The sequence below is a fragment of the Phocoena phocoena genome, chromosome 13, assembly GCF_963924675.1.
Source record: "Phocoena phocoena chromosome 13, mPhoPho1.1, whole genome shotgun sequence".
In the NCBI taxonomy this organism is placed as follows: domain Eukaryota; kingdom Metazoa; phylum Chordata; class Mammalia; order Artiodactyla; family Phocoenidae; genus Phocoena; species Phocoena phocoena.
The window spans coordinates 84,428,566-84,439,792 of NC_089231.1; the positions used below are offsets into that span (position 1 = coordinate 84,428,566).

At 45.6% G+C, this 11,227-nt stretch overlaps 1 protein-coding gene across 1 annotated transcript in view; it reads right to left on the reverse strand.

Annotated features, from left to right (window-relative positions):
• The window catches only part of CCDC92 (coiled-coil domain containing 92), a 30,063-nt gene extending 19,415 nt beyond the window's left edge, over positions 1-10,648 (reverse strand). The window contains exon 1 of the mRNA XM_065890164.1: positions 10,429-10,648. The gene's annotated coding sequence lies outside the window, so the exon portion shown is untranslated. The remainder of the gene's footprint in view (positions 1-10,428) is intronic.
• Between the last annotated feature and the right edge of the window lie 579 nt (positions 10,649-11,227).

Genomic DNA, 11,227 nt, shown 5'->3' on the forward strand with positions numbered 1-11,227 from the left:
AGTATTTTAAGACATTTCGACTTCAGAGATTCTTTCTTTTTTTTTTTTTTTTTGCGGTACACGGGCCTCTCACTGTTGTGGCCTCTCCCTTTGCGGAGCACAGGCCCCAGACACGCAGGCTCAGCGGCCATGGCTCACGGGCCCAGCTGCTCCGCGGCATGTGGGATCTTCCCAGACCGGGGCACGAACCCATGTCCCCTGCATCGGCAGGCGGACTCTCAACCACTGCGCCACCAGGGAAGCCCCCAGAGATTATTTCTGACTCATTTAAAATGTGACTCAATTTCTAAAAGTTTGCTTTTCTAATTGGTTGCCTTACTTGATAATTTATCATCGTAGTAATATAATTTAAAGAGATATCTCTGTTTTGAAGATACAGAATTTTTTAATTTTTAAATTTTTTTAAAAAAATCTTTTATTATTAAAACACCTTTAATCCCCCCTTTTTTCTTATATCTTTATTGGAGTATAATTGCTTTACAGTGTTGTGTTAGTTTCTGCTGTATAACAAAGTGAATCAGCTATACGTACACATATATCCCCATATCCCCTCCTGCTTGAGCCTCCCTACTCTAGAAATTTTAGGGCTTCCTGGTTAGTTAGAGGAGGGGCTTTTGCTCTTCATACAGAAGGCTGAATTAAGTGCAGACACTAACACATTCTTTATTCAGATGGAGTTTGAGTCTGCCCGTTCAGATCAACAACTGGTGTGACAAGCCGGACAGCTACCAGCATGGGGAGGAGAGAGAGAGGACAGGGGCTCCTTGCTGAGATAAATATAATCCAGCAAAGAGGGGCAAAGGTAACGCCCATCAGGTCTTGCTGAGGAGCTGGCCTGCTTCCGCAATCTGACTGACCTGCTTGGAATACCCTCCACGGAAGATTCTCGTGTTCCTCAGAGAATCCACACAGTCACTGTTTTACAGCTGCTGCAAGACACAGTTGGTTATATTGGTCCAGAGAATACATGGAGTTGGTGTGTAATTTTATGACTTGAGACAAGTGTAGGCAGTCAGAATTTGAGGGGGAGCATCCCGCTGGTGAACCCCATGTGCGGGTCTGACCGAGTTAGGCAGTGGCGCCCCCGGGCAGACTGGAGGTCTGGAGACACTATGGGTTGTCACAGCTGGGGAAGGGGCACATCTGGCACCTGCTGGGTAGAGGTCAAGGGTGCTGCAAAACAGCCTACGACGCACAGGAGGGCCTCACAATGCAGAATGGTCCTGCCCCGTGTCTCAGCACTGCGTTAGAGTCAACCTAATCTGAGGCAGGCCTTTTGTGCCTTCTGACGAGGTTTACTCTGCTCTCCTTGGGTTTCCGGGATTGCTAGTAAACCGCGGGTGACGGAGTGCTCAGGAGGGACAGGTCCCAGCCACGTGCGGCCTCCTTCCTATAACAGAGGGCTCCTGACCTTGGAGGAAAGGCAACCATCAGTGAGAGGCTACCAGGTTGCCTGCTGGAGAGGGTTTCTTCTCCACGTCTTCAACTCTTGGTGAGGCAGGTGTGCAGAAAGGCACCGCTTTACCGGCCTCACTGTCCTGGGTCAGGGTACGTGAATCTCCTTTCTTTGGCTCAGAAGAAAGGGGCTGCGGGTAAAACGTGCCTAAGAATATAATCATTGTCCTCCTGTTATCGGATGGTATGAGATGTTGCTTTTCCTCTGTGAATGCTTAAGTGAACTGAGAAATGGAGAGGGTGAATGTAAGAGAATTCTGCAACCCCCAAATAGGGACTCCAGATTTACGGTTATAAAGCTGCATATTTCTGCAGACATTAAATGTATATATCGAAGTTGACCCAATATACGCTTTCAGCAGGAGTGCTCTGATCTAAACCATCAGGGAATCTCTAGGAAATGATGATGTGTCAAGGCTTTAACATTTCTTGAATGCAAAGGAATTCCTGTTTTTAAGAGGACCGCTAAATACTTGCATAAATCTTAAGAGGCTTCTAAAGACTCCTAAGAAATTTATGAAATCATACCAAAACTCTTAATATTTTACAGGTACTGACACTTTAAGAAAAGATTTCCAGGCTGGGAGAAATGAAAGTACAGGCTCCACGGCCACCCAGGAAACCCTGTTTATGAAAAAGGGCCATCATTTAAACTTTGTAATTTGCAGAAATATATTGGAGAAGTTAAAGAAATGTGTTGGGCTGCCAATTTGAAAACTGGTTTTCTGCTTGGAAAAGGCCACTTCCAGAGTCAAAACAGTCACTCAGGTTATAGAATCCCATGCTTGGAAAAGGCCACTTCCAGAGTCAAAACAGTCACTCAGGTTATAGAATCCCAGTTTGGAAACAAGATACAGGTGCAAACTGAAAAGCTATTTATCTTCTTTAAAAAGCTTCTGTACTGAGAACAAGAAAGAAGGTATTCCAGTAGAACATGGAAGACACATGAAGAATTAAATTATTAAAATACTCTTGGGGCAAATCCTTTCGTATATTGTTTAGTGACTTTGGGGATGTAAATGAAGGTTCTGTTTCCCTCTGCTGGGGGATATAAAGGATCACAGTTCACTCTTTCACTGAAGAAAACACCTTTCCCTGAGCCCCTCTGAGCAAGGCGCCTCTGAGGTCATCTGGGAGATGGCAACAAATAAAACAGATGCGAACCCGGCCGCCACAGACCTGACAGGGGAGGGACAGACGATCCTACACATATCAGTTCATACCAAGCAGTGGGATTTCTGCCAAAAGGCTACATTAAACTGAACTTCCTAAATTCCTTACCGACCACTGTTTAAGAGTGGGTAACCCTAAACATGAGCATACAACTAAAACGAGTTACATCGTAAGAAACTGGTACCTTCATCATTTGCTTTTTACAAATCTCAGACAATATTACACTGCGTTAGCCTATGAAACGACCTGCATTAGCTGAGTAATGTTTTAAGATGCCATACTTCTCTGAAAAATTTTTAGTATCAACAACTGCATTAGTTAGTGTAAATTATATGTTATTTTCTAAAATCCCTAATTCTCTTTGGACTGAGAGTGAGGTAGTTAATAATTTATATTTACCTAAAGACTTGTAAAGAGATTAAAATTCAAATAGGAAAAAACACACCTTATCACCTCACAATCCCTGTGAGTCATGTGCTAGGTATTTTTGAACACTTATTCTTGAAGCCCAAATTAACAAGGTAAAATCAATCGATATATAATGGGCATCTGATATGTCTGATAACATTTTAAAACCACAATTTAAAATCTCTAAATAATATACTGTCATTGATATATACTGTTTGGAACCATGTTATGTATGTGTGAATCGAGGTATATTTAAGTAAATCAGTAAAAACTTGTGTACAATTGAGGAGAAAAGACTAGTAGCTCACAGAAAAGAAAATTATTCTCTTGGATGCAAACTGTTGTCAACAAAGAAGGATCTGTATTCGTCTTGCCTCTGTAGGGTACGTCCAAAGGCAAGACATATTGCCCCCAGTGCAACATGTAATGCTGCTTTTCCTTCTTACTCTTTTTCTGACCCTCGTTCTGACTGTGGTCAACTGTGAAAATACCGAGGGCGCCTCACTTGGGGAGGAATTCGCGTTTCTAATGGTCCTCGTGTTACCCTACGTTGGGGCCATTTTAGAAACATTCTCCCTTTGGTGAATAACATGGTGCAGGCTGTCTTTGACCAGGCATCCTTTTCAGGCTGACCGGTCCCTTCTGGCAGCTCTTATCCATGCTGCACTTGTCCCAGATCAGGTCCTCCATGGTATAAGGTCGTTTGGAGGCTGGCAGGGAGTCCTTGTAACCAGACATTTTGGCATTCCCCAGACAGCACCTCAGTAGCTCCAAAGGATTTAATTTCCTCATCTTGTTCCTGTGCCCATGGCTGTGTACATGCACATGTAAGGGGATGCTAGGGATAATTCGACAGGAGTGGTATGCTCCAATTTCCCCAGTGGAGTTCAACAGCATTGTATGAGCTACACTATTTGTCAGGCTCACATCAGGGGGGCATGTAGACAAAGAGAGCAGCTTAGCTATCCCCTTTAGGGGGGGTGGCATTTGTAAATATATTCAAATTTGTCTTATTCAAACAGGGCGATGATTTCCATGTGACCATTTAGTAATCTCGCCAGATGTAGAAGATACCTATGTACCAAGGCTGACAAATGACCATCAAAAAGACTCCTGAAATATTTTATTTCTGGATTTGGCACATTAAATGTGTCTTCTTATAATTGGAGTCCACAATTTACAGGTCAGATTGTAAATAAAGCTGTAAGGCCCTACACATTTGCTGTATCATTCAGAATCAGAAGAGGTGGTTAAATGTCAAGACGAAATTGTGAAAAATAACCTGGCAGGATTATGCAAAAACTGGACGGAAGCAGCCAGACGCCCTACCTATAGATTGTGAACACGAGAGCTTTAACAAACAAAAAACTGGGACCTTCATCTAAAAGGCTGAGTAGGCTTATGAGACTTCTAAAGGCAGACTGTTGATGTGCTGGATGCAGCTGTGCTCTATCACTGGGCAGCACTGATAGAGGGTGTCGACGCATTGCATGCACAGGTGCAAGAAGCCGAGTGACGGGGTTCACTTTAGGGTTCAGCAGTCTGCGCTGTCATGTCAACCTTCCCGCAGGGATTTACAGTTCTGTGGGCGACTAACACTAACGTACCAAAGACTCACAGCGTCCCTGGTAGGGAGACACTGGCCTCAACTGCTCAACAACTTCTACCTTCACTCGGTTTTCCTCCAAGACTCAGAGATGGGTAATGTGCTTCCCACTTGAGTTTCAGACTTGTGCTGATAAGCTGCCCAGGGAGGTCCAGTCCTGGTGGCCCCCGAGCCTACGTGGGAAGGCGCTCTACTCCACCCGCAGCCTGCTGGGGGGGAGAAGTCAATGCACCTTTCCAGTCAATGATCATCCTAAACTGCTCTGAGTTCCACCCTACAGCTGTGGACGAGACACGGGAACACCTCCTAACTGTCTCCAAGGTCTCACCTCTGGCCATATTTGTTCCAACTCAGATTTTTATTTTGTCTTCCCCCCAAAACCCTGCCTTTGCCCTCAAACAATAAAGTTGGGCTTTGCTCATCTCTGAACCAGGTCCTAATACCACAGCCTTACTATATTGAGAACACTGTTTCTGTCAAAGACTGACTCCAGCACTTTCTTTTTTTTTTTTTTTTTTTTTTTTTGCGGTATCCAGCACTTTCTTGATGGGAACTAATTCCTCACTTGAAACCCATCACACAATGCAGAGGCTGAGAAGGATGACACAGCCTTTCTCTCTGTCATCAAAGACTATGTCCCCGCCTCCCCTGACCCGGTACAATAGGGCATGTCTGTGAGCAAGTATCTCAGTGGCTGAAAGCTGCTGCTCTGTTCCACCAGGATTTCTTGTCTGGTCACCAGAACTTAACCAAAAGATAAAGATGACTCACTCTCAAAGACAAGGATTGACCCCTCCTTGGAAAGAATAGGCCCTACCTAATAACCTCTGCTATGTACTTATCTATGGGAACAGAAAATTAAAAAACAACAAAGCCTTTCTTCATCTTTCTTGTCAATGTGCAAGACGTATTTCTAAAAACTGGATCTGCTCCCAAGTGCCACAGCCACTGAGGGAAAAATAATACCAGTGCCCTTTACCTGAGTTGACACTTGTGACAGTTGGAGAGACAGGGGCAAAAAGAAAGCCTCCTTCAATGTCTGGAGTATGGCAGGAACCTAACCTCCTACACTTGATCATCATTAAAAGAATTAGATAGAAACCATTAGAAAAATATGGCGGTCCCTGGATTATTAAGCCACGACAGTGATGGAATTGTACCTTGGGGAGCTAATGTTTTCACACCAACGTTGCACCAAAGATGGCCCTTTAAGAGTATGGTGCCGCTCATTTCTCGGTGGAATGTGTAACTTTAAGAAAAACAGTACTATAATAATACTGGGAATTATAATTGACACGTGGCAGCAATGTGTGAGCAATGTCACATAAGAAATGCCTCATAGGGACTTCCCTGGTGGTCTAGTGGGTAAGACTCTGCGCTCCCAATGCAGGAGGCCCAGGTTTGATTCCTGTTTGGGGAACTAGATCCTGTATGCTGCAACTAAGAAGCCTGCATGCCGCAACTAAGACGTCTGCACGCCACAACTAAAGATCTTGCGTGCCAGCAACTAAGACCCAGTGCAGACTAAATAATTAATTAATTAATTAATTTTAAAAATTATTTTAAAAAATGCCTCATAAACCCTCTTACCTATATGGTAAATAACAGGGGTCCAGGGTGCATTTAGAAGTAGGGTGGGAAGGAAATCTCAAGAGCAAGGGATAATGGATCCTATACTATCTAAATGTAACATATTAAGTGTTGTCAAAGAGGCAACAAAGAGAAACATTGTAGCAGCAGAGTATCACATGCCTAGAATTCCATTTATTAAAAGTGTTCTTCTTTTTCCTCTCCTTTATTGTAAGCTTTAAGCATCTCGGCTTCTTCTTTTGTGCTAGCCGATGGAATTTCACTGCTCAATCCTGAGAATCTGGCTAGGAGAAAGAATCTTGAAAAGAGGAGAACACTTCTTCCCTTACAGCTCCAGAGGAGTAGGGACTTCTTGCTTCAAACAGTTATTTCTGATAAAGTGGTAAACTGGGATAATCACTAAGGTATTCATTTCAGTCTGCTCCCCAGAGTGGAAACTCACATAAAAACATAAACTCCTGTTTTCTGATTAACAAAGAAGTCTTTTAAGACATCTGTGAGATGCCTTCAGAGAGCATGGTGAGGAGCTGTAAAATGTAACCTTTCAATTCTAAAAAGGCCACTTTCTAACTGGTTGCCTTACTTGATAATTTGCTGTTCTGCTCATAATATTTAAAGCAGCATCTGTGATTTTTTTTCCCTGAAGGAATACTTGTAAGATTTCCTTATTTTATTTTTTGGTTTACCAGAAGAACTTGGTATTCTTCTCTTTTCCTTTCGTGCATAAAGTATAAATAAACGACGCACCTCTGGTTCAAACAAAATTTAAAAATCTTTGTCTTATTTAAATTATCACACCCAAATTCAGCTGGTGGATAAGAGCCACAAAAGCATGGGACAAACTCATCTGCTAGAGAACAAAAGAGAGGAACTATTTTTAAAAATTAATTACACGTATATATTAATTCAGAACTGTTTTTCCCCCCTCTAACTTCTTCCTAAATTGGAGAGGTCAGAATCTGGTTTAACTCAACTGGCCTCCTTACCATCATGTTCCACTTAAATCCTTGTGCAGACAGCATTTATTGGGTTCTCTGCTGTTTACAGGAAGCTCTGCTCTGCTCCTGGGCCACAGACAGAGTCCTATCCCCACTGATCCACTTAGTACATGTATTGTGATCGACAGTCAATAGCCTAATCTTTGTTATAACAGATAGAGCATCATTCTTATTGTTGATAAATTATCATTCCCAGATTTCGCTTAGTACAAATGGGACACGTCTTTTTCTTCTTCAAACACAAAACTCCAATCCACCTAATCTGTTCGGTCCACTGAAATGCTGCTTCTCCTCAGCTGTGTTTTACCTGCCAACATGTATTTAAAAACGAGGTAGACAAACTGAAAAAAGTCCAGTGCAACTTACTGTTAGTGGATACGAATGGACTTTTTGCCGTGAAATTTGAGTCATGTTTGAGCGATGAAATAAACAGAAACTAAAACGCACAGCAAGCACAAGAATCAGCCCTTAATCAGTATCTTTCAAAAAATAATTTCAGCTAAGAAAAGAATCTATTCACCTGCACAGGCCGACTCTCAAAAGAATGGCTGACATCATTGCTTTTAAAAGAGCTTAAAAAAAGAGACTCCTCTGCTTGCCTTCATAGAAAAGGGTAATTTTCTTCTTGATTAAATGTTTATTACAGAAAATAAAAGCCAAAAGAAGAAATACAAATCAGCGTAATTAAGAAGAGTCTTTTAAAATAAAACACTGAATGTGAGGGTGCTTTATTACCTGTAAAGCCCCACACAAATGCAAAGTAGGACTAGAATCACCTCTGATATCAGGGTGGCCTCTACCCCAGTAGAAGTCTTCCTAGGGTTGAAGTAGGTGTCTGGGATGTTGTCATGCCCACAACTGCAGAAGCCAGAGTAAGAAATAAAAAAGAACCACAATGCCCTCCAATCCAGTTGCCACTGGAGTCCCTCAGTGCCCCCCCTCACAAGGCCTCTCCCAGGCCGGTGTGACACCTCCTAGTAGCCATTCCTGCCCAGCGGGGGACCAGCTTATCCGGAAACTCCGCAGGGAAAGAGCAGCCCCTTTTGTCACTGGAGGTTCTAATCATAAGCAACTTGTGCTTTTATGTCAAAGTGAAGTCTGTCTTCCTATAAGTACTACTTGTCTTCTTTGGAACTCGGGGAAATAGAAAATCCCTCTGCTGCATGACAGACCCTGAATACTTGAAGACAATTAGGACACCTTCACTTCCCTACCCAACCTTTCTGCAGGTTTAAATGTCAAAGCTGGCGATGTGAAAATTGGTGTCACTAAGCTAGCACCTACCTAACTAGTCTGGAACGTCAATCTGAGTCAAACATTTATTGCACCCTTGGTGTGTGAAGCACATAAAGGCGCCTAGTTTCTGCCCTTTAAGGATACCCAATCCAGTAGCTACAATTAATCTTAGTTAACAAACATAGTGTGCCCACTATATCTTAAGAACTTCTTATGGCTGACCTTGTTCCAGATAAAAGAAAAAAGGCTCATGTCTTTTTTTCCCAGAAATACAAGAAAATTATAAATATAATATAAAAATAAGTATTTCTTAAAAGCCTCGACACTGTTAACATCAGTATTGCCGCAAATGCACTCCATCAAGTAATGATGATGTTAAAATGAATTTATGCAACGAATGACAGATGAAAGAGTTAAGCGCCCACACGAGTGATTTTCTGTCGTAAGTAAAAGGATTCATTTTTTTTAAAAAAAAATTAACAATAAAAATATCTAATTTCCAAGAAACTTGTTTGTTAGACTGTTGTATTTACATGTGCTACAGTAAAAATCTGATACACACAAATCATTGCCTGGTACTTTAGATTTTAAATATACCTAAACTGAATTTACTGAGTAATTATAACATGATGCAGAGGAACAATAGAAACTATTTTAAGGTTTTCCAATAGTGTGTATGTATACGTAAACACATGTGTATATACACATAAACGTACCATAAGCTTTAAAACCTTCTCCAAAAATATTTCACATAAGATGAACATTTAGCCTAAAGAAATAAATTCAGAACGTCTTTGGAGGTAAAAGTCACTTTAAATGTTAGCATTCTTTTCCTTATAATTCAACAGCAAGAAAATGCAAGAGAATTCTTGACTGTGCAAAACAAAACAAAACCCATTTAATAAAACAATAACAATGCTCTTTAAATAAACGTCAAACTTAAAAGTATTAAAACGTCAATTCTAGCTTTAACACTCTTACAGGTAGGTTTCTGGAAACGTGTAATATATTACCGTATGACGGCTTGTATTTTGTTATAAGACCGATTACTGCAACCTAAATTACAGAGCACGATCATACTTCCTCTCGGAGCACTTCATTTGCATAATTGGAATAGATCATACGGCTCAACATCAAAGCTTAAAATTAATACAGGTCAGCATGAAAACGTAAGTTAGATAAACTAGACTAACTCGCTGTAGCAGACGGCAGCTCTGTCGCCGAGCCTGGAGCTCTGCTGCATATTTGCATTATGCTCAGTTTCACGAATCACAAGCAAATCGTTATCTAGGGTAAACTAAAGCCCACATCAAAGCTTTAGAAAGGGGCTGTAAAGATAGAGTACTTACGTAAAGGGTTATCAGGACAGGAGACAATGCAACTTATCTGGGAGGGTCTCTAACGTCCACGAGGTGGTAAAACGCATTTAAATAGGGGATGTGGATTCAGACGGCCTCCTCCCCACAGCATCCCAAACAAAGCAGGGCCAGGCCCTCGGGCGCTCCTGGTGCACCTGCAATGCGGATCCCTCACCCTACAATCCCACCCCGGGGCTGGCAGAAGCGGCCCCTGGGCTGTCCTCTCCTCCCCCTTCGGATTGGCTTGGGTGCGCGGTGGGGACGGACTGCAGCCTCGACTGGAGCCCTGGCAAGGGCATCCCCCTCCCCATAACGGGCTGGAAGACCCTGCAGGCAGTCGGCGCGGGAGTCGCTGCGCCTCACTTTTGCCCTCCTTTCCACCTCTTGGTTTTTCCCCCCGAGACGTCTCCGCAAGGGGACACCCTTCCCCAGCCCGTGGGTCGGGAGCACCCCTCCCCCTGCAGTGAGGGCTTTAAAAATTACCTAAATGAGTTTCTGCCGCAACAGATGCCTCCGCCCCCCCCACCGGCGCCCGCAGAGCCTCACTGCAGGTACCGCCAGGTGAGCGGGGCTGGACTCGGTCACACCTCGGGCCCCGCCTCACCTGCGGGCGCGGCCGTCGCGGTCCTTCAGGCGGCTCCCCCCCTCGGCGCGGTCCTCCGGGCGGGCGGCAGCGGGGGCCGGCGGTCCATGGGCGGGGCGGCGGGCGGGGCTGGCTCCCGGCTCCGGCCCTGCCCCGGCCCGGCCGCCGAGGGAGGTCAGTGGGCACCGCCCGCCGAGCGCATCTCGCCGGCTCCCACCCGAGCGCTCGCCGCGGTGCACGCTGGGAGTGGGGGCCGGGGCGGCGAGGCCTGTCCGCGCTGACCGGGAGGGCGGCAGAGGCGCCGGCGCGGCGGCGGGTCTGTGTCTGCGGGGAGGGGCGGGGGAGGCCGATCGATACTCACTTCCCGGGGAGGGGGCGACGCCCCCCTCCCGCAGCTGTTAGGGGCTGGGGAACGGACCGAGGGGAAGGGAGGGTCTGGCCGGTGGGACGCAGGCGCAAAGCTCAGGTGCGGCCGCACTGCGGTTGCCCGGGGTAACGCGGGTCCGGGTGGGGCGCGGGGGAGGAGGAGCGAGGCGGGCGAGCGGGAGCGCGCGCGCGCTGGGCGGTGGGGGTTGGGGGGTACCCGGGACCAGCCTGGGATTGGGGGGAGGGCACGCGCGGGCGGCCAACGGGGGCGGGGGCAGGGGAGGGGGGAAGGGGAGAGGGCCGGGCGGCGCGCATGCGTGCGGCCCCCGCTCCCCTGGGGCTCGCTGGCCTCGTGCGTGCGCACGCGCGCTGTCCCCCGGAGGCGTCTGGGTGTGCGGAGCGCGCGCGCGCGGCTTGGAGGCGCACCTGTGAGGTGTCCCTTGAGGAGAGGGAG